General features: G+C 37.3%; 1 protein-coding gene across 1 annotated transcript in view; it reads left to right on the top strand.

Moving 5' to 3' along the window:
- The first annotated feature begins 10,911 nt into the window (after positions 1–10,911).
- The window catches only part of LOC115426935 (teneurin-3), a 244,088-nt gene continuing 234,496 nt past the window's right edge, over positions 10,912–20,503 (top strand). Inside the window, exon 1 of the mRNA XM_030145210.1 lies at positions 10,912–11,198. The gene's annotated coding sequence lies outside the window, so the exon portion shown is untranslated. The remainder of the gene's footprint in view (positions 11,199–20,503) is intronic.

The raw sequence follows: 20,503 nt of genomic DNA, 5'->3' as shown, positions 1-20,503 counted from the left end.
AGATCCACTGTGATCTGTAAGTTGTAATGTATATGTGTAAATGATAAACTGAGGCAGAATATTGTTAAAATTACACTTATTTTTTCAGTTTGTTCACGTTACTCACATCTTTTGAAAGGATAGTTTGCAGATGTAAACCTTTTCATAATGTACATTTACTTTTTTTGCTCTAAAACATTGAGGAAAGTTTGGAGTTGACATTATTTATATATTATTATGTTATTATTTTACTGGTTCAGCCCACTTTAGATCAAATTTAGCTGAATGTGGTCCCTGAATAAAAATGAGTTTGACACCCCTGTTCTATTCCCTCCACTTCTTTCTTTCTTTTTTTTTTTTTTTTGTCAAATTTGGATTTCTTTCTCCTCATTCTGCAGTTAATCATGTACAAAAATTAAAAATCAATCACCAAATTACAATGTCAATACTATCCTACAAATTACCCACATAACATTAATGATATAGTTATGGTAATTATGTCTTTGAAGATGGAGTAGTGGTAATAATCCTGCATGCCACAACACACTGAAGTGTGTCCCATCGAGATCTCCAAGATATTGCACTGTGCTCACCGTCAATAATTCCGGGGCCACCTCAGGGAGCTTGTTAGTGCACTGCATGTTTGCAAGTATTATCACAACACACCTACATTGCAAAAGAGAGAGACATTTAGACCCTTTTACTCACGTGACGCATCACATTCCCCTTGTTGAGAATATGTATGAATATGATTAAACCCTTGACATTCATAATTTGCAGAGCACTGGTGAAATTGGTAAGCCTCTGAGACAATAAATCATAGTTATGTCAACTGTGCTCATTAGACTTCAATTTATGAAAATTGTGCAGGATATGAAGATTTGCAAAGGTCCAGACTCAATGAAAGCCAGTGATAGAGCCCCTCTGGAGAGTTTTCTAATCGTTGCTGCAGGAATATGGCCCCGTAATGGAGGACATATCTCTTCATTAGCCTTGAGTTGGAGTACAGTTGCGTTCACTCAGGCTTTGATAAACGCAGTGCTGTTTTGTTACCCTGGCACTTTTAGCACACAAAAGTTGCCTACGTTTAACCAAGTCCTCTCAGAGTGAATGTTATTGCTTATTGCGCAACCGGCCTGGGAGAGCATAATGGTGTACTTAGACAACATTAGATCAGAATCACTTTTACATGCATCGTACAAGGAATTTGGCAGTGTGACTGAAGCGACCTGGGTCTGCATTTGTATCGTCAGAGTCTCGATGCTTTTCTTTATTGTATACGACTATAAATGCTCATGCTCATGCTGCTCTGAGGTTTATCACAGGCCTCAGAGCTCGGACTCATCGTCTTTTATACGTCCGAGCTGGATGGACCGATCGTTTTTTTTTAAATGCAGACTGAAACATTAGTATTCGTTTATTTATAAATGTATTCTAGGTTTGCTTCCATCCTATGTGGTGGTCTACATTTGTTGGAATGACTTGAATAATTACAATCTCTGGTTCCAGGATCTGTGATCTTTACGGCAGTGGTTCCCAACCCTTTTTTGACTCGTGACTCCATTTTAACATCACAAATTTCTCTCTACCCCAGACATTCAAAATGGAGATTTTTTTTTTTTTTTTTGCTAAAATTAATTTGTTTTTGATCATGTAATAGTTTGCTATACTACATTGCAAATTTTAGATGATATTTAGTCTATATAATGTATATTATTATGGACGGAGGCAGAAAAGCCAGGTGTAGATTACTGCACAAAGTGAGAATTTTTATTTTCCTTGGTCAGATATGTACAGTCAGTCCAGCTTGGATTTACAAGGCTGACAATTAATACTGAACAAACAAGAACTCAAACTATGAATTATGAAAGAGCTGCAGCATCTGAACCCGACCACAATGAACATTTGACAGATAAACAGAACCACAGTGCTTCAGTTTCAGCTTCACAGTTTGTCATGTCTTTTATGGATTGTGATTGTCTCTCTCAACTCACCGTATATATTTTATTCGTAAGTTCTTATTTTTATTTTATCAATTACTAGAAATTTCAGCCAACCCCATTTGAATTCCAGGTGACCCCATGTGGGGTCCCGACCCCAAGGTTGAAAAACACTGCTTTACGGGTTCCAAAAGTCAGAACAGAACTGGGAAAGAAAGCTTTGAAATATTCTGCTCCCACTGCCTGGAACAACCTACAGAAGGACATTAAACTGAAGGAACTGGTCTCTTTTAATACATTCAAAGTCACTGTACATGAATGGGAAAAGGACAAATGTGGATATAGATGATATAGATATAGATTTTCAAATTGATTGAATTGGGTTCGACTTTGAGATGCTTTTAAGGAACATTGTTGTTATACTTTTAGTACCTTGTAAAATAATGGTGATGTTTTATATCCTCTTGAGACCCAGGAAAGTGAAAGTTTCAGCTTTTTTTTTTTTTTACATTAAACAATTGTCTTGATTGGAAACTGCATAATGCAACAGTTTTTTTTCCCAGATACATTTTTTAAATTATTTTTATTTATTTATTTATTTATGGAATGTCCTTTGCAATGGACAGCATTTTTAAAGTAAAACTGTCAAAAGTTTGTCCCCTGCAGAGGACAAAAATGCATTGCTAGATCTCAGGAGGAAATGTATTTTCTTGTCAGTTTTAAGTTTGTTTTTAGTACTGACTTTCATTGTGTTTATGTATGTTTTGTATGGCTGTGATTTCCATGTTGTGTAACTTCTGCTGCTGCTGCTGTCTTGGCCAGGACACTCTTGAAAAAGAGATTTTTATTCTCAAGGATGAAATAATAATAATAATAATAATAATAATAATAATAATAATAATAATAATAATAATAATAATAATAATAATAATAATGATGTATATTAGTAATAAACATAATAAGAAATTGTATAATATTTTTACATTCTGTGCCCAAAAGAATATACTACTACACTGGACTTCTAATAAACCCTTTACTCTTTCTGGATGGAGGAAGCTAATACTGGACTACATTCCACTGGACTTTTTGACATGCTTGGCACATTCTAGGATCGACATATTCAACAGCATTTGGAAACCCTTCTTGGACTACACTGACGGAAATGTGTCCTCAATTTTGTCTCGAGCTATCATCTGCTCTTAAATGGACTTCTGTCATATTATATAGATATGAATGTGATGGGAATCTGTCTCTATGCTGACTGTGAATCTATATTTTTATCTTGACTGTGATGCTGAACTGTTTCGTTTTGGTCTGTGTTGTTTTGAAAATTGAAAATTGAATAAATATATTCTTTGAAATAATAATAATAATAATAATAATAATAATAATAATAATAATAATAATAATAATAATAATAATAATAATAATAATAATAATGATGATGCAAACTATTCTATCTGGGAGATTTACGTGTCATGCCAGTTTTTTTGCACAAGTATTAGCATTGCTGTGTGCCGTCGAACCAGTAGCAACAATGTGATTTCTGTAAACTTCCTGCCTCACAGGTAGTAATTAGATAACAACTGGTCAGGTTTGATGCAGTAAATCAAAGTTTTTTTCCTTGAAAAATCCTGCAAAGAAAGTTGTCTCTACTCAAATGGAAAACAAACCAGAGGTGTACTTTCTGGGGCTGTGTATTTTCCAACTCATAACCAATTAAAAGGAAGAATCTGTTTCTGTGAGGCTGTGGTATCCAACATCTTCTGAGGATAATTACTCCAAAGAGCTTAGATCTTGAGACCAGCAATGCCTATTTACTTCAGGAATAGCTGGTTTCCTTGAAAGGGAAATATTTCTTGCTGAAATCAGGTGTATGTCTATGTCTAGAGCCAAATAATCAGATATTATAAAACTTCAACACTGCACCTTACAGTCACGGAAAACAAATATTAGACCACCCCTTGTTTTCTTCAATTTCATGTTCATTTTAATGCCTGGTACAACTAAGGTATGTTTGTTTGGACAAATAAAATAACAACAAAAATAGCCTGTAAGAATTTAATTTCAGAGCTGATATCTATCCATTTTCCATGTTTTCTTGATAATAACCAAAATCACTTCAGTTCTTACATGAATATCTATGGCATTGTACTGACAAAAACAGTGCTTTTAGGCATTCCATGTTTCCTTTTCTGTCTGTTTTAGTCACATGATACACACAGGAGTTAGTACTTGATTGCATAACCATTGTTTTTGATGACTTTTGATGGTCTAATAATTTTTTCTGCCACTGTATATTAATGCTGAGATATAGCAAAAAAAAAAAAAAAAACAGAACAGATGAACAGCTTTACTTAAATGTACAGACTAATATATATACAGTAAATTATAGACTCGTTAGTATTTGATAAAAATAATATGATGGTAATTTTTTTTATTGTTTTGCATGTTTCCTTGAAAGTTACCATAATGGTTTCCAGATTTTTTTCTTCGTCTACTGTGTACATATATATATATATATATATATATATATATATATATATTACTCAATTAATCAATAAAAAAATAGAAATAACACAAGAATACAAGTAGAAAACCAGTACAGCCTCTCTGCAAATTATAAAAGGAATGAGAAGAAATAAAAAAGAAACTAGAAAAGCACTCAGAGAGCGCAGACCTCCGCCAAGGCAGATTAGTCCCCCCCCCGATCACCACCAAAATTTAATCATCTGTTCCTTGTGCCAGTATAAATATTTTCTGAATGAAATTTTCATCTAAATCCGTCCATAACTTTTTCAGTTATCTTGCACACAAACAGACAGACAGACAGACAGACAAACCAACGCCAGCAAAAACAGAACCTCCTTGGCGGAGGTAATAAAGACTTATTTAGTCCCAACTCTTTTCCATATGTTTTTAATTATTAATAATTATATTGAAAAACACTATCTATATAAAATACCACTTATAATACCACATACTAAATACCACCTATAAGTAGTAGTATTTAGTGTGACCTCTTATAGCAATTAATATGTATTTAACCCTTTTGTTCCAACACTGAGATTGATCACACACACACATATAAAAATACATTTGCTCATACACACACACACACGCACACACACACACACACACACACACACACATACCCATATAAAGATATACAGAGTTGCATACACATTCATATAGAAATACATGCAAATGAACCTTTGCTTTGATTAAATAGAGGAAAGCAATAGATACGTGATAATCAAACACTGTCACTTTCATATATATATATATATATATATGTGTGTGTGTGTGTGTGTGTGTGTGTGTGTGTGTGTGTGTGTGTGTGTGTGTGTGTAATTTTTTTTTACATTTCTTTTTAACCTGTTTCATGGTTAATCCTAAAGAAATATTTAATAATCCTTTAAAAATATCAGTTTTTTACAGAAAGTGTCTAATATTCTTTTCTAGAATGTGAAGGTCTAACATATGTTTTTTCATTTCAGTGTGACTTTGAGTAATATGTTGCAATCAAACAGTCATGCGCACAACCTGAAAACCTATTTCAGCGCTCAATAGGGCTGGGATATTGGTGTTTAGTCTTAAAATGGACTTGAGCTCAGCTAAGATGGACTTCACACAACCTAAGGCACAATTCAACAATTGGAAAGTGGAAGTGTACTTAGCACACACTTTGCACACAGGGACATGAAGGACCTGCAGAGAAGGAAAAGGCAGCTCACAGTGTCGACCAGGCATCAGGCTACACTGACATCTTTTTATTGAAATGGGCTTTTTTTTAACCACAGCCATGTAAGAAAAGAAGTGCACGTAATGAGACTAAGCAGCTGAGCAGGGGTTGGAGTATTGGACTGACATTAAAACTAGGCTTCCATGTTAATAAAGAACACCACTGTCGTTTTTTCCCAAAAATCTGTTGACAAGTCAGGGACTCAGTTAAAACAGTGGATGAGCGTGAATAATAGTCCAACAAATTCTGTAAAAATAGCAGAGAAGTGGCAGTGGTGATAATTAAATAAGCAGAGCATAAGTCTATTACCCTTTTAACACAAACTAACAAAGACGCCTTTGAGATGTTAATAGCCAGTACATGCTTTTCATGTCCTTCACAAATTTTGTATAATTATTTCAGAAAGTAAACCACTCTAGTCCAGAATATGTCTTTTTAACGCTTCTCTATAGTTTCACAGTTTGTTGTGATTCTTCTATTTATGTATTTCCTTCTAATAATAATAATGATCATGGTAAAAATAATAATATTTTTGCAGAAAACAAAAATCAAAACTAGTAAATTTAGGGCAATTCTAAATCAAATTCTGTCTCCATAAACTAAAAGATGTTACAAAAAAAAAAAGCATATACTACTACCACTACTACTACTACTACTACTACTAGTAATAATAATAATAATAATAATAATAATAATAATGAGATAGGTATAGATAATATGTTCATTGGGAATTTTATTTATATATATATATATATATATATATATATATATATATATATAATTTTTTTTTTCCCCCCTATTTTCACAGGATTTGATTTGTTTCAGTTAAAATGTTTAATTGGTCCTTTAAAATCATGCATAAAGTTAAAATGCTTGACACAGCATCTTAAATGTAATGTTTTTGAGTTGAAAGCCATCTGCTTATGCATTCACATCCACATATATTATAGTATTAAATATGTTATTTGTGATATTTAAGCCTATTTGTCATCACTAAGGCTAATTCATTTGTTGTAAATTCATCTTAGTAATATTTGGAAAGTAATAGCTCTTCTGTCTTCTTTCTTTGTGGTCATAAATGTGTATTTGTGATCCAAAACTTCATTTTTTTCTTATTTGAGATATCAGGAAATGAACATATCTATAATATACATAAAATACTGACATACTTTATGCACCGGTTTGTGTTTTTTTTACGTGAAAATTGTCCTCTGGCTGTTTGGTTTCTCAGGTTTTCTGGGTCCCTCTCTCGACTTGGTGGTGCTACAGCGACCCACTAGAATCAATAGAAATGTTCAGAGAATAGCCTCAGTAGAAAACCAAGGCCCTCCCACCTCGTTTCAGCATTTCCTCTGAGATTTGAAAGCTTGGCAGAGAGGCATCCATCTCTGTCCTCCTTTACCGTGGGTAACTGTGAAAGATTTCAGTCCTCTGAATAAATCTGAGATTTATTTGCAAAGCCAACACTGTGTCGTTTTTTTTTAAATGAAATATTAGCTTTTTTATCATTGATATTTCCACACACTAAATTTCATTTTCGCATCAAATATTTGTTTTCTCCCTTTTTCCTTTCCCCAGATGTAAATGGAAAAAGGTGCTCCCAGAAAATCCTCACAGTGTAACTAAGGGTGAAAGCTGTTTTGTCCCTTTTGGAAGCCATTCATTTCCACATGAAAAGAGAAGTTCTGTCCAATCCTTTTATATATGTCCGTTTAGTTTGCAGAACACAATACTGGACTAACAAAAGGCAATAGCCTTTACAGTGTGGATATAATGCACTGCACATACACAGACTGCACAGCCATTGTTGCTTTTGCTTTTTAACAGACATTGGACAAGACAAGACACTGTTTTGAACACCTCAGACTTGCTGTCTGACCCTTGGGGACAAATTCCTGCATAGGAAGTATAAGGGAGTGTATGCATAATTTGTCAATGTTGCTTTTTTATAATGTCCACAGGTCTCTCTGTCCCCGTGGTGTGGCCCATCTGTTTTCTCCACTGATACTGTACATGGGTAAAACATACGGAGCTGAAGTGAGATATGGGCTTTTATTCTTTAATGTATGCTATGCTCTTGGGCTTCAATGGTGAAGTTTCTGGTTCATGTTTTGTGTATTCAGGCACGCTCCCTGAAAGCCATGGGTAGCCTGGGAAGCAAATGCAGCAAATAATAAGGTAGCATGCTCCTGCATTTAATTTTACTACCTTTTCCTGACTTTAATTTAAGAGTCTAAAACTGGCTCAGGATGTAGGATGTGTGAATCAAATTCTGCAGTTGTCACTGATAAATTCTTATTTTGAAACTACATCATCTGTCTCTTTGATACAAACCAAATTATTTTTTTCTGTTGAATCATTATGTCTTCAATCCATTCAGGCTATATCTAAAAATAGTAAAAAAAAAAAAATAAAAAATAAAAAATAAAAAAAAGAAAGAAAAATAATAATAAACACTCCTTTGGCTCTTTTTTCATCATGCAAAATGCAGACGTTTACACACATTTTCAACACATTGGGGTTCAAAGTGACTGGCCTCCAATAGAGGGCACAGTTGACTGCATGGACACACACAGAGCGTGACTGGGAGGAAATAAAGCCTTACTGAAGGTTTCACAAAAAAGGAAATGTGTATCTAGGATGAAAACTGAAGACGTGACGTTTTAAGAGAACATTTTCTGTACAGTAGAAATCGGTTATTTTTGGGGGGAATTAAAGAAAGTGAAGGACTGTTAATCTGTCATTAACCCTCTGGTGTACCAAACTTTGAAAAAAAAAAAAAAAATCTTCATGTGGATGAAACGTGTGAATATGTTGCTTAGTAACTAACTTTCACATATTGTCACCATGTGCAGCCCCCAAGAATATTACAGAGGAGGGAAAAAAAAAAAAGTAGAGGAAAGAGAGAGGGTTGGAAGCGGGAGGGGTTTGGCTTCAACACTCCTTATAAGAATCCCTCTTCTTTTTTATGTCCTTTCTTTCTTCCCTCTCTTTTTGCATGCCCTTGATTGAAGATTGAATGGCAGAGTCGGAGATAGATTGTTGGGCAGTTGCCTTTCATGCAGATAATGCCATTTGATGGAGGCTTGTTTTTGATGTGCTCCGGCTATAATAGAAGAATCAAGCATCGAAGGCCAGGGCTGATTTTGCTTGGAGAAAAGCTGTCCTCAGTGATAACTTCATCACTGCATGTGGTCGGACGTGGGGTAAATTCAGGAAAGGGATTAAAAAAAATGCTCAGTCAGAGCTGCAGTAGTTGGCCCCCTATTGAGCTATGGGGCCTGCAGACCATAGCTTGAAGGTCTGTGATCTGCCACTGGTATTGTTAGTCTTTCTCTTTCCATCAGAACCAAACCGACTCGGCCTCCAAATGCCTTTCTTGTTGGATTAGTGTGCTGTTGCTTTTGTAATTAATGAAACTCTGCTTTCTGCGGTCTATCCTCTAAGTGCTATCATTTGAAGCCTATCAGATAGGGTCTCAAATGTTTTCTTCAATCACAAAGCAAATTCAAAGTAAATGTGGCTTTGGTTTCAGGTGGGGTGAAAAATGGCCAGAGGGCAGCGGAGGAGGAAGTACTCGAGTAAAAAAAAAAAAAAAAAAGACTCACCAGTGTGTAAAACCTTGAGTAAAAGCACAAAAGTATTAGCATATAAATGTACTTTAAGTAAAACAAAGTGCAAAATATCCCATTTTAGAATACTGTGTTATACATTTAAGCCCTTTTGCACATGGAAATAGCTTAATATTTAATAAATCAGCATTTCTTTGTTGAAATTTAATGAAGTGTAAAGTAACTAAGTACATTGTAATTAAAGTAGAGGTGGAAAAAGTCTAATGGTTGGCTCTGGAAAGTTATGGAGAACAGTTATAAATGAGCAGAAAATGGAAAACACTCCAGTAAAAGTAAAAGTAGCTCAGATTTATATGCAGGTACAGCATTTCAGTAAAAGCGTTTAGTTGCATCCCACCACTTTTGGAAGTGTACTCTTCAGCAGCTCATCAAGATGAGGTTTTCACACTTCTGCAATTAAAAAAAAAAAAAAAGAAAAAGAAAAAGGACTTGACTAGTATTAATTAAGCAATGAAATGCCTACCAGTTCACACATGCATGTCTTTATCCTGGTAAGTGACAGAAAATGGAACAATATATTAAAATGTGTATTCCAGCAGTCATACAGTATGTCCTCATAGTTAAGGTTGATGGAACACAAATTGAACAAATTATTATTGCACATCCTCTCTGCAGTTGATCCATTCTACTACAGATGGTGGATGGAGCAAAACAATATGAATCAGGCTTAATCGACAGCTCGTCTAAAAGCAGGATTTTTTAAAGTCGTTTAGGCTTTCTTGTTTATCTAACAGTTTAATTAACAGCTCGAGTAACCCTTAGCTGTTAGTCTTCTGTGAGAAATAACACATTTATTTACATCAGTCTGGATTTGTCTCTCTCTCTCTCCACCCCTCTTTTTTATTTTTTTATTTTTTTTTTATCCTTTTGTCAGAGGGAAGGTGAGAAATTGGGAGATTTGAGAGTAGCCAATTATGTCAGTGCACATGCGCGGCTATAGGTAAAGCTTAATGAACAGGATCTGAATAGAAAAAGAAGAAGAAGAAGAAGTAGAAGAAGAGGAGTAGAGGAGTAGAGGGAAGCTGGCAGGTAGACTCAGAGGATGTGGCTCAAAGCAAATGCACCCCCACTGTCTTTTTCTTGAATTTATAGTGATATTTTTTACTTTATAACTGACAGTAATGTTAAAGTTATTTTCCAAGTTGCGCCAAACTGACGCATATAGTCCAAGTTAGATAAGGTGAATGCATTTTTTTTAAAATTTATTTATTTATTTTTTATCCCTCCTCTCTCCTGATTACGGATCTAATTGCGCACACATGTTCCCGGTTGCATGTTGCGCACCGGCTGGAGGTCATAGTTGACCCTCCTTTTTTTATTTACGGCCTACAACACCGGTGCTGATAGGCAGACCAGAGGCGACGCTGAGGAAAAAGCGACGGGATGCGCAGTTTATCAGCTGACAAGTGCATATCGGACAAAAGAGCAGCTGAGCGGCTGGTGAGCCTCCGCATCGTTACCGGGTGAGTTGAGAAAAAAGGAAAAGGGGACGAAGAAAAAAAAAACAAAACACATCCTTGCACTGCTGGGCGACAGGAAACACAAGTGTATTCCAACCCCAGAAAGGGAACAACTGCATCGTGGGAAGTATTGCGCTTGGCCGAGCCACGGGGAGACGCGTTTTTTTCTCGCCAGTGGAAGCTCTGCGCTCCTGACGCCACCACAACATCATCCACGCACAAGTCCACCACAGCCAGCCGTGCACCGTCGGTCTCAACGTGCAAAGCAATCCAACAGAGCTTTCCGTGGAGAATTTCAAGAGGTGCGTGTGTCAACAATCTCAACTGTGCCAAATTGCAATCGTGGAAAAAACGCACCGCGACGCACAGTCCCCGCAAGTTTGGACTACGCGCTCTACTGGAAGTTTACAGCTTCGGACAGGCTCCCAGAAGCTCCGTGCAGGTCAGTGTTGATGCTGCTATTTTCACCAATTCCCTTTTTTTTTTTTTTTCTTTTCTCAGTAGATGTTTTAGAGTCGCTTTTCCGAAATGGTGTCTAATTTGTCCGTGTCCCCTGATTCCGTGTCTCCAGACAAGATGTGGAACCGAAACCTGTCAGTCTCACAAGAACCCTTTCCCACCATCTCTGTCTTGATAAAATAAAACTGATGGTGATATTTGGATTTGTAGACAACGGCAGCTCAAAGCCCGTGTATAATCTGAGTTGTAATAGTAGAATATACACAAAACCTCTAGAAAAAAAAATGCAGTTTTAAAAGTCATGTGCAGTATTCCAGAAAGTATGCATGCTCCAAATTTGGTATTTTTGCAGAATTTACTTGATTTATGTTGTTTTTTGTCACTATTGTTATAACCCAGACAACTCAATACATTCTAAGAGTATGCATTTGTATTCTGTAGGTTACTCTCGCTCATTTTTCTTTGCAATGACAGTGAGAAGATAATCATTCTATCAGTCACCTCCCACCTAAGTGTCCTCCTCAGGGTCTCTGATCAGAATCCGGCATGCTTTTTTTTAGTCCTGCAAGTGAATATATCTGCAGATTAAATGTTATTTAGAACCCCCCCAGAAGCTTCCCTGTGGTGTAAATCACCTGCAAACATGTCCCACTCAGTCCACTAATAATATAAGTGTTGATGATCCTGAACATATGCACTTAGTAAACTGTTGCAGATCTGTGGCATCAGTCCACCGGTGCAGGAGTTGAAGAAACTACTCAATCAGAACCTCTTATGTGTATGTGATATGTCATGTGCCATCAGAAGCGGCAACTTTTTAAGGGCTGTATTTACTGCATTAGCAGGAAGGGGCTGTTGCCTGACAACCATGAGATGGATATGGAACGTGTAATTTTGTGCATTCTTTTGTGATGTGATTTTTGTTTTGAGATGCAGCAGAACTGTCGTGGTTTTGACTGGTGCAAAAAAACAAAAAAACAAAAAAACAAAAAAAAAAAAAGAAAAATCCTATGTGCATCAGCTCCTTTTTCTTATTCATCATACCTCAGATATATAGACTACAGCGATTTGTCTATGGGCTTGGCCTGAGTTAGAGAGAAAACGATCTGATTTCACTGTCGCATGAACCAGGATATACACAATCTGCAGAAACACACACATCTGCGTTCACATGATAGCCCAGAAGGACAAGTGTATCTGTCCGGCTAAATTGATTTATGTTTCTTGTCCTGAGTGCTTTTGAGGAACTAGAGTAGTTGGGGCCATTGTCTGTTTCATATTCCACATCTGACAAAGACTAGAATAGTCAAGGAATATCACCTCTCCACCACTTCAGGCCTTAGTGGTGAATTATGTCCACAGAAGGGTCTCATGGCTGCAAATCATGACATAGACTCACTGTGATCTGGAAAAATAACATTTGAGAATCTTTTAGAGGTGGAAGGTGGCAGGTGTATTGTGTGAGAGAGGTTGAGACGTGATCAATATGGTCATAATATTTGGTTTTTGGCAGCGTCATGGGCAACATAAAACAAGAAAAATCCAAGAAAAGGGGGTAGATGTCGCAGTAACAGTTGCAGGATGAAGTCGAATTATTATTATTATTATTATTATTTTTTTTTTTTAAGGGTGCAGTGTGTTTTTAAGCAGAAAAAATTATAAGACCACCCTTGTTTTCTTCAGTTTCTTGTTCATTTTAATGCCTAGTTCAAGTAAAGGTACATTTATTTTGGACAAATATAATGATAACAACAAAAATAGCTCATAAGAGTTTAATTTCAGAGCTGATATCTAGCCATTTTCCATGGATTTCTTGATAACCAAACTCACTTCAGTTCTTACATCAATAGCTATTATTTTATTTATTTATTTATTTATATGACAGGTACAATGCAGTCAAACATAGTTGCAGCTGATGTGATGCATGTAGAGTTTATAGCTAAACCTAATTCTCAACTCCAGTCCCCGGTTAGGCTCTTCTGTGGACATAATTCACCTTCGTGGTGAATTATGTCCACAGAAGGGTCTCATGGATACAAATCATGACATAGCCTCACTGTGATCTGGAAAAATAACATTTGAGAATCTTTTAGAGGTGGAAGGTGGCAGGTGTATTGTGTGAGAGAGGTTGAGACGTGATCAATATGGTCATAATATTTGGCTTTTGGCAGTGTCATGAGGAACATAAAAACAAGAAAAATCAAAGAAAAGGGGGTAGATGTCGCAGTAACAGTTGCAGGATAAAGTAGAATTTTTTTTATTTTTTTTTTTTTTTTAAGGGCGCAGTTTGATTTTAAGCGGAAAAAATTATTAGACCATCCTTGTTTTCCTCAATTTCTTGTTCATTTTAATGCCTGGTTCAAGTAAAGGTACATTTGTTTTGGACAAATATAATGATAACAACAAAAATAGCTCATAAGAGTTTAATTTCAGAGCTGATATCTAGCCATTTTCCATGGTTTTCTTGATAATAACCAAACTCACTTCAGTTCTTACATCAGTAGGTAATATTTTATTTATTTATTTATATGACAGGGACAGTGCAGTCAAACATAGTTGCAGCTGCTGTGATGCATATAGAGTTTATAGCTAAAGCTAATTCTCAACTCCAGTCCCTGGTTGGGCTTTTCCACAACATTGCAGTACATGTATAAATTATACATAATTTCAAACGATCATACCATACTGTTCGATAATCCAGTGTTGCATTTATATGTGAGGCATTCATTCATTCACTCACTCACTCTCCCACACAATATTCACAATATTTACAGATGAGAACAGTTGTATTTTGGTATTGTACTGCCCAAAACAGTGCTTTCAGGCATTCCATGTTTTCTTTTCTGTCTGTTTTAGTCACATGATACACACAGGAGTTAGTACTTGATTGCATAACCATTGTTTTTCATGACTTTTGGTGGTCTAATAATTTTTTCTATGACTGTACATGATATTTTAGGTCAACTTTACACATCCAGGTTAAAGTATAATCCTAGAGTAGCTGCTACACAGTGTAACTTATTGTATTGACACTGTTCAGGTCCAAACTAATGGCGCTACAATGAACAGGAGGTTGTCGACACATTCGCCCCAGCTCTGTGTTGAAAACCTACACTTTAGACTTCACACTTGAGCCCGGCTTCAAAACTCATTGCTCTTTAATCCCACCAGTCAACACAGGTGACTGTAATTTCTAAGGCTGCCGAGAGGAGGGGATTTTTTTTTTTTTTTTTTTTTACTGCTCGGAGCTTAAAATCATCTAATTAATTCTGGAATATTAGAAGAACTGTGTACACAACATTGCCACTCCATGTTTCTATCCTTAAGTAATTTCCCCTTTCATTATTCCTGCAGAGAATTTAATATTCTGTGTGATGAGAACTGTCTCCTTTAGGGATAATACCAGCTTGAATATTGGCCCTAAACAGTTTTATGGATTGTTAAGAGGTAATCAAGATGACTCCTCTCCCTCCTGTAGAAATTACTCGTGTAAGATCTGGGCGATACAGCGCAAGTTGATGCTCGGGCCTCCTCTTATAATACCTCACCTTATTACTTGCAGATGCCGACAGTGACTCAGAAGATGACCTTATAAATTATAACATTTGATATGGCAAACAGCATGGCAGAGTTGCCTGTTTCAACACATCAGAGCAAACACGTGAAGGTTAATGCAGCCTGACAAACTACCCACAGTTCCCTGGGCACGACGGATCGGTTCCATGTCATATTTACTTTACATAATTGCTGCCCTCTAATCTGTTACTATTAACACACAGTCTGCCTGGCTATTGTCTATTGCATTCCCTTTTCACCTGTTTTTTCCTCTCAGTACATTTTCCTTTACCTCCCTTGAGAAAATCCAGACATAATGATAAATAGTTGGCGTAGAAAGTAAACTGTGCCGTGATGCTTTTAGAATGAGAAAGTGCTTTAGAAATGTAAAGAAATCAAGCTGGAGGATGGTCAGACCTCCAGTGGATGATGAGCCTGTCAACCTATTTTTATCTTCATGACCTTTGCTGGAATGTTTAACAAGTCGGGGGGTTTATTTTGGTTTGGCACAGCATTATGACACTTGCATTGAAGTTGATTCTGGCAAAAGTTTTTTTTTTTTCTCTGTGCGTTGCCAAATTATTGCTGAAAGTCACCCTAGGATTTCGGGGGAGGAGATTGCATGCTCTTGAAATGTGCTTAGAGTAGGGATATTAGTGACAGCACTTGATGCATTACCACTGTGGTCCTTAACTACATTGTATGCTGCGCAGGAGGAGGAAAAAAACACAGTAAAGAAAGAAAAATAGTATGGTATGGATGTGAGTAGGACCAGATATGTGTTTTTTTTATTCTTTTTCCCCCCTTAGTATGTGAAGACACGATAGTGATAGCGTAATATATGGATTTTGTTTGTATATGTTCAATTTAATATACAAGAATGCAGGTGAAACACTGAAATAAGCATATGATGGATTTATCTGGTGTTTTCTACACAGTTTAGGGCTCAAATTTATACACACTTTGACTTCACTGCATTCCACAACCTGTAATATTTCGTTATATATTCCCTCTGTCAGTTCAGTTAGCTCACCCACTTTATTTTGGAGATTTTTATTTTATTTTTTTGAGAGAGCTTTGATTTATTGCGTCACATTATCAGAACGTCACAAGTTCAAATGCAGTTCTTAATATTTGTTGCATTTGCTTGAAATTGTGTAACTCCTGGACAACTGGTTTGGGGGGGGCACCTCAGCCTGCAAAGTTTCCTCTGTATTAATGTCGGTGCTTTGTGATGACGGCTCCAAAATGTTTACCTAGTTGGCCTTAAGCCTTGTTGTTCCCATTTTCGAAGGTCTGCTTGGGATAATTGTCCTCGTGGAAGATCTATTTGCATTCAAGCACTTTGTTGTGACTGAGATCTTTTTCTCAGTGCTCATTTGCAGACTTTTTAGTTTTTCTTTTCATGCAGTAGGGGGTATCCTCCTTGGAAAGCAGCCTTTCATGGGTCGATACAGCTCTCTGTGTAATGCAGATGTAGATGCTTCGGACCAATCGCCTCCCGCATTTTTACCGGCTTTACAGTTGTTTGGGGAAGCTTCTATCACACCACATTACATTTATCTATAATACACAGAAACACAGACTCCAAATAATGACCATTAGCCAATCAATTTATTAGTTTCTCTATGTGAAGTTTTGACCCTTTGTGGATGTGATAACAAATTCTTTACAAATCTCTCTGAAGTAGTTGAGGTATCTAAACCCACAGACAGTGTAAAAAAAATTGTGAAAAACTGAGAAATACATTCAGCAAAGGTATATGTAAATGTCCAACCTCAACCATATCTGATGTCTTTTACCTATAACATGATGCCTGCCATTAGGTTTTGATCAGAAAAGAGGGAGGAGTGCACTCAAGGGACCAGAAACTGTACCTGCCTCCTGCCTGTTATAGACTGGCTGTGTGATCTAATGTGTTGTGCATAACATAAATTGATTTCTGCATCTCATTGCACTCGTGCGCAAATGCGTTGGTGGTAATGCACATGTGTACGTCTTCACAGACTAAACCCAACCGGCAGTGGTTCACAATGAAGTGGAGGACATTGATTAACTACGTATGGGTTTCGTAAAACTCAAGAGAAGCGTAGTAGTAACAGTGTCAGCTCTGGGCTTTGTTTAGAGTAGATACTACTGCCCTGGTTAAAGCGGGTTGAGATGAAAGCCACCTGCGATTAGCCACAGGATGCTGTCCTGCTGGTCCAGCTCTGGGAGCAGCACCGTTTCACACTGTTGTAACCTACAGATTAACATTTATGGCTCAGCATGCTCCGGTGGACTTTCTGGGTCAAGACCAAGTGGCAAGATTGAGGAGTGGGCCTGACTTTGTAACAGAACAACTCTCGCTGCATGCTCTAGGTTTAGCCTGGTGGGGAGAGCCTAACAGAAATGTGCTTAGTCCTGTCATAGGGAGAACAAAATAGAAATGCATCGCTGGTGAATATTGCTCTGGGTGAATACCTGCGCAGTTTCTAGACTCGACATTTGTGAAACATAGACATTATGTACAAGGGAATTGTTGCATTTTTAAAGAACATTACAAAGCAAACGCCTTCTGTCACTGACTCCTGCATAAAATAAACATTTGCCTCATTACATTTCACTTTTGCATGAGTCATGCAACTTGCAGAATGAAATAAATATGAGAGAGTTAATTTTTCATTTTAAAGCTAATCTTTCTTCAAAAACGGTGAGTATAGAATGGCTGTTTTGGTTCAAATTACACAATATTAGTCTTTTGACAAGGTTTCTGAGAAAAGCTTCAACCTGTCAAGGGCCTCAGGTCAGGTCTTTTGTGGCCCTCGGACAGCTCAGTGGGAAGTTGAGCGTCAGCTATGCTTGTCGATGGAGCTGCTTGACGGCCTCAATAATTCAGTTGACGCAACCTCTGATGCTGAATGCCGCAGGTCGTGCGGGTGACAAAGAGCGACGATGAGGATAAGGCAGAGGCGCCGGTTCATGTGGGAAGCCGGTGGGCAACACGTCGTCTGTCTTTTTATTGTCAGCAGGGTGACAACGAGAAAATATTGAATATCAGACCACTGAAGAGTGTAGAGCCGGCGCGTCCGAGTCACTGTAATGGTATACAGGTCAGCAGTCTTTGACTTCCAGTGGCGATCTGTGTGCATTCCGAAATTGGTCTCAGCCAATCACTACAGGACAGACTGTCCAAGTTTTATCGCAGAAAGTAGAGAAACGAGTGCAATGTTGGTGAATTTTCAGATTGATGTTTCTTTAATAAGGCCTGCAGTCTCTCAGTATTCTGATAGTGTGCCATCATGACCTACATACTCTTACATACTTTAAAACGCTGACAACCAGAGAATAAAACCCCCCAGTTTCTTTATGTATTGTGGCTCCACATGCCTTAAGACAAAACACACCCAATATATTATTCTCTGTAAAGTGCAAAATGTGTAATCATTGTGTGCCTGCAATTTGTATTTCTTCTAATTTTCTGTTTTTCGAGTCTTGTGTTTTGATTCCCGTTGTAATAACAAGTATGCAGATGCGTAACAACAGGACATTTGCACTATTGGTCACATTTTTACGTTTTCCACCCAGTCACAGCTATGCTCAAGTATTGCATTCCCATTGCAGTATTCACTATTGCAGCTTTTCCCCACACCCTTCAGCTGTCTGCCACTATTATATGATTGCTGTGTATATTCCATCTCCCCGCATGTGCAAAAATAGGGAGGGTTAGTTTGTTGTACAATCATGTGAAATGCATTTGAATGACACCCAATGTCAGCACTTTAGAATATCTCTCTGCGTTTGAATTTTTATCTGGTAGCCAGGTTTGTATGCTCCCAGCATTCCAAATGTAGTTGGAGTAATGATTTTCAGCCACTCTCTGAGTGCTTTGTTGACACTCTACAGTAGTGCTACAATAAAATCCCCAGATCTCCAGATTAGATAGTCAAGCAACACTGACATTTGTTTGTGAATTTGTAATTAAAAAAGCACCAGAGTTGATCTAAATAAATAAGATACCTGTAATAATCCTTTTTTTCAGGATCATATAAGGTCTCAAACCCATTTTGTTTTGTTTACGACTGTGTTGTGGGCAGATATGATGTGAATTTAATTCTTTTAGTCACCCTGCGTAGCGTTATGATTGGTCTGTAGCTTCATTACAATGCAGCAGCAGTATCACAGCAATTTAATTTATTTCCGTAACAATGGGTCGATCGTGGATTTGTCTGTAAATTGCCACAGGTCTGTGGAGTTGATTTTATTTTTGCGCATCATGGTGTCAATTCATTATGAGTAAGCATTAGATGACAATAGTTGACATCGCCTTGCAAGATTCTCAATTAAGCAAATGTACACGAACATCATTACTTCCTTAGATCCCCTGTGTGTGAAATGACGCTTTAGTAATACCAATTTGAGAGAATAGCAAACTGTGGGCCATTGAATTAAGACTGTCTGATGTAATTGGGTGTGTGATATGGAAGGGAGCACCTATTTTGATAAGAGCTTGGTTCAATACTAGTAGCCTTGGATACAGATGAACACTGCAGTCTGTGTATGAATGCACTGAATAACCTGCTATTACCATTCGAGATAGAGGTAGATACCGCAAAAGAAGGACAGAAATACTTTTTTTTTTTTTTTTTTTAAACCTCCCGATTGTCCACATCTAGCAATTACATTGTAAAAAATGAATTTGGCTGTGTCTGCAGTTTTCCCCACTAAAGATTCAATGAATATATAACTCATACTGTCACTGGTGAAGGGTTATTGGGGGGGATTTGTAAACATCCCTGCTCAGCTTATTATGTTGTATTCTTGAGCTGGAAAAAGCCTTTTTTTTTGTTATTTAATTCGCACACACACAAAAAAAAGGGAACAAGAAAATGGTTAGTATTAGACACTGACCATGATTTGCAAGTGAGGAGACGAGGGGGAAAAAAACAAAACAAAAACAAAACATTAACAGCAACATGTAAAAACGCTGAATTCCACGATGCATTTTGGTGATTTGTTTTCGCTTTTTCTGCGGCTTTGTTTGACTAAATGTGCAGTAACTATGAAGGATGAAGCTTCAAGCTCCACGTGCTTGGGATAATCTGAAGTGGCTCTATCAGAGATTTGCATCACTTTAGCCCACTTCTGCATATTCTGCATCATACATCGAGACAAGACACTTAGCATGGAGTGGGATTTCATCATCTTCCTGAGAGCCTGACTGAGTGCAGAAAGCTCATCTGTCACCAAGTATGCTAAAGATATAGATGCTGTGGAAATTTAATTGCTAGTAAACACTGTTGTGATTTTGTTTGCTCTTTATGTTTCCCATCCACGCGGATCTTCGTCATTATCTGACTTTGCCTTGCATGAGCAGCGCCTTAAGATTACGAAAGCTGAAATTACATAAGAAGGTCAATCTCTAATTACGCAGGCACGGATAGGGTCAGTCAAGGAAAAACATCAGCTAAGTTAAAGTTTGATCTTTGTTCTAAATTGTGTATTTTTAGGAAATTGTTCTACACTTGTTGCAGGATGGGATTTAAGCTTTGAGCTTCGATAATAACGAACACAATCTGGTTCAGATGGCATCCAGATTTCAGAGTCTGGGCATCGTGCTGCAGACAAACACTTCTGTGTCTCTGAAATCACTGGTGTCAGGGGGAAACAGGCAGCATCTGATGGAACACTGCCCTGGTTCTCCCTCTCCCCTTCTCCAAGCGCCGGGAGGCACGGGGAAAAGAAGAAGAAGGG

This window comes from Sphaeramia orbicularis, chromosome 10 (assembly GCF_902148855.1).
Source record: "Sphaeramia orbicularis chromosome 10, fSphaOr1.1, whole genome shotgun sequence".
Classification (NCBI taxonomy): domain Eukaryota; kingdom Metazoa; phylum Chordata; class Actinopteri; order Kurtiformes; family Apogonidae; genus Sphaeramia; species Sphaeramia orbicularis.
Note: the sequence above shows the minus strand (reverse complement) of the source record. Positions and strands in the feature narration are given on the sequence as shown.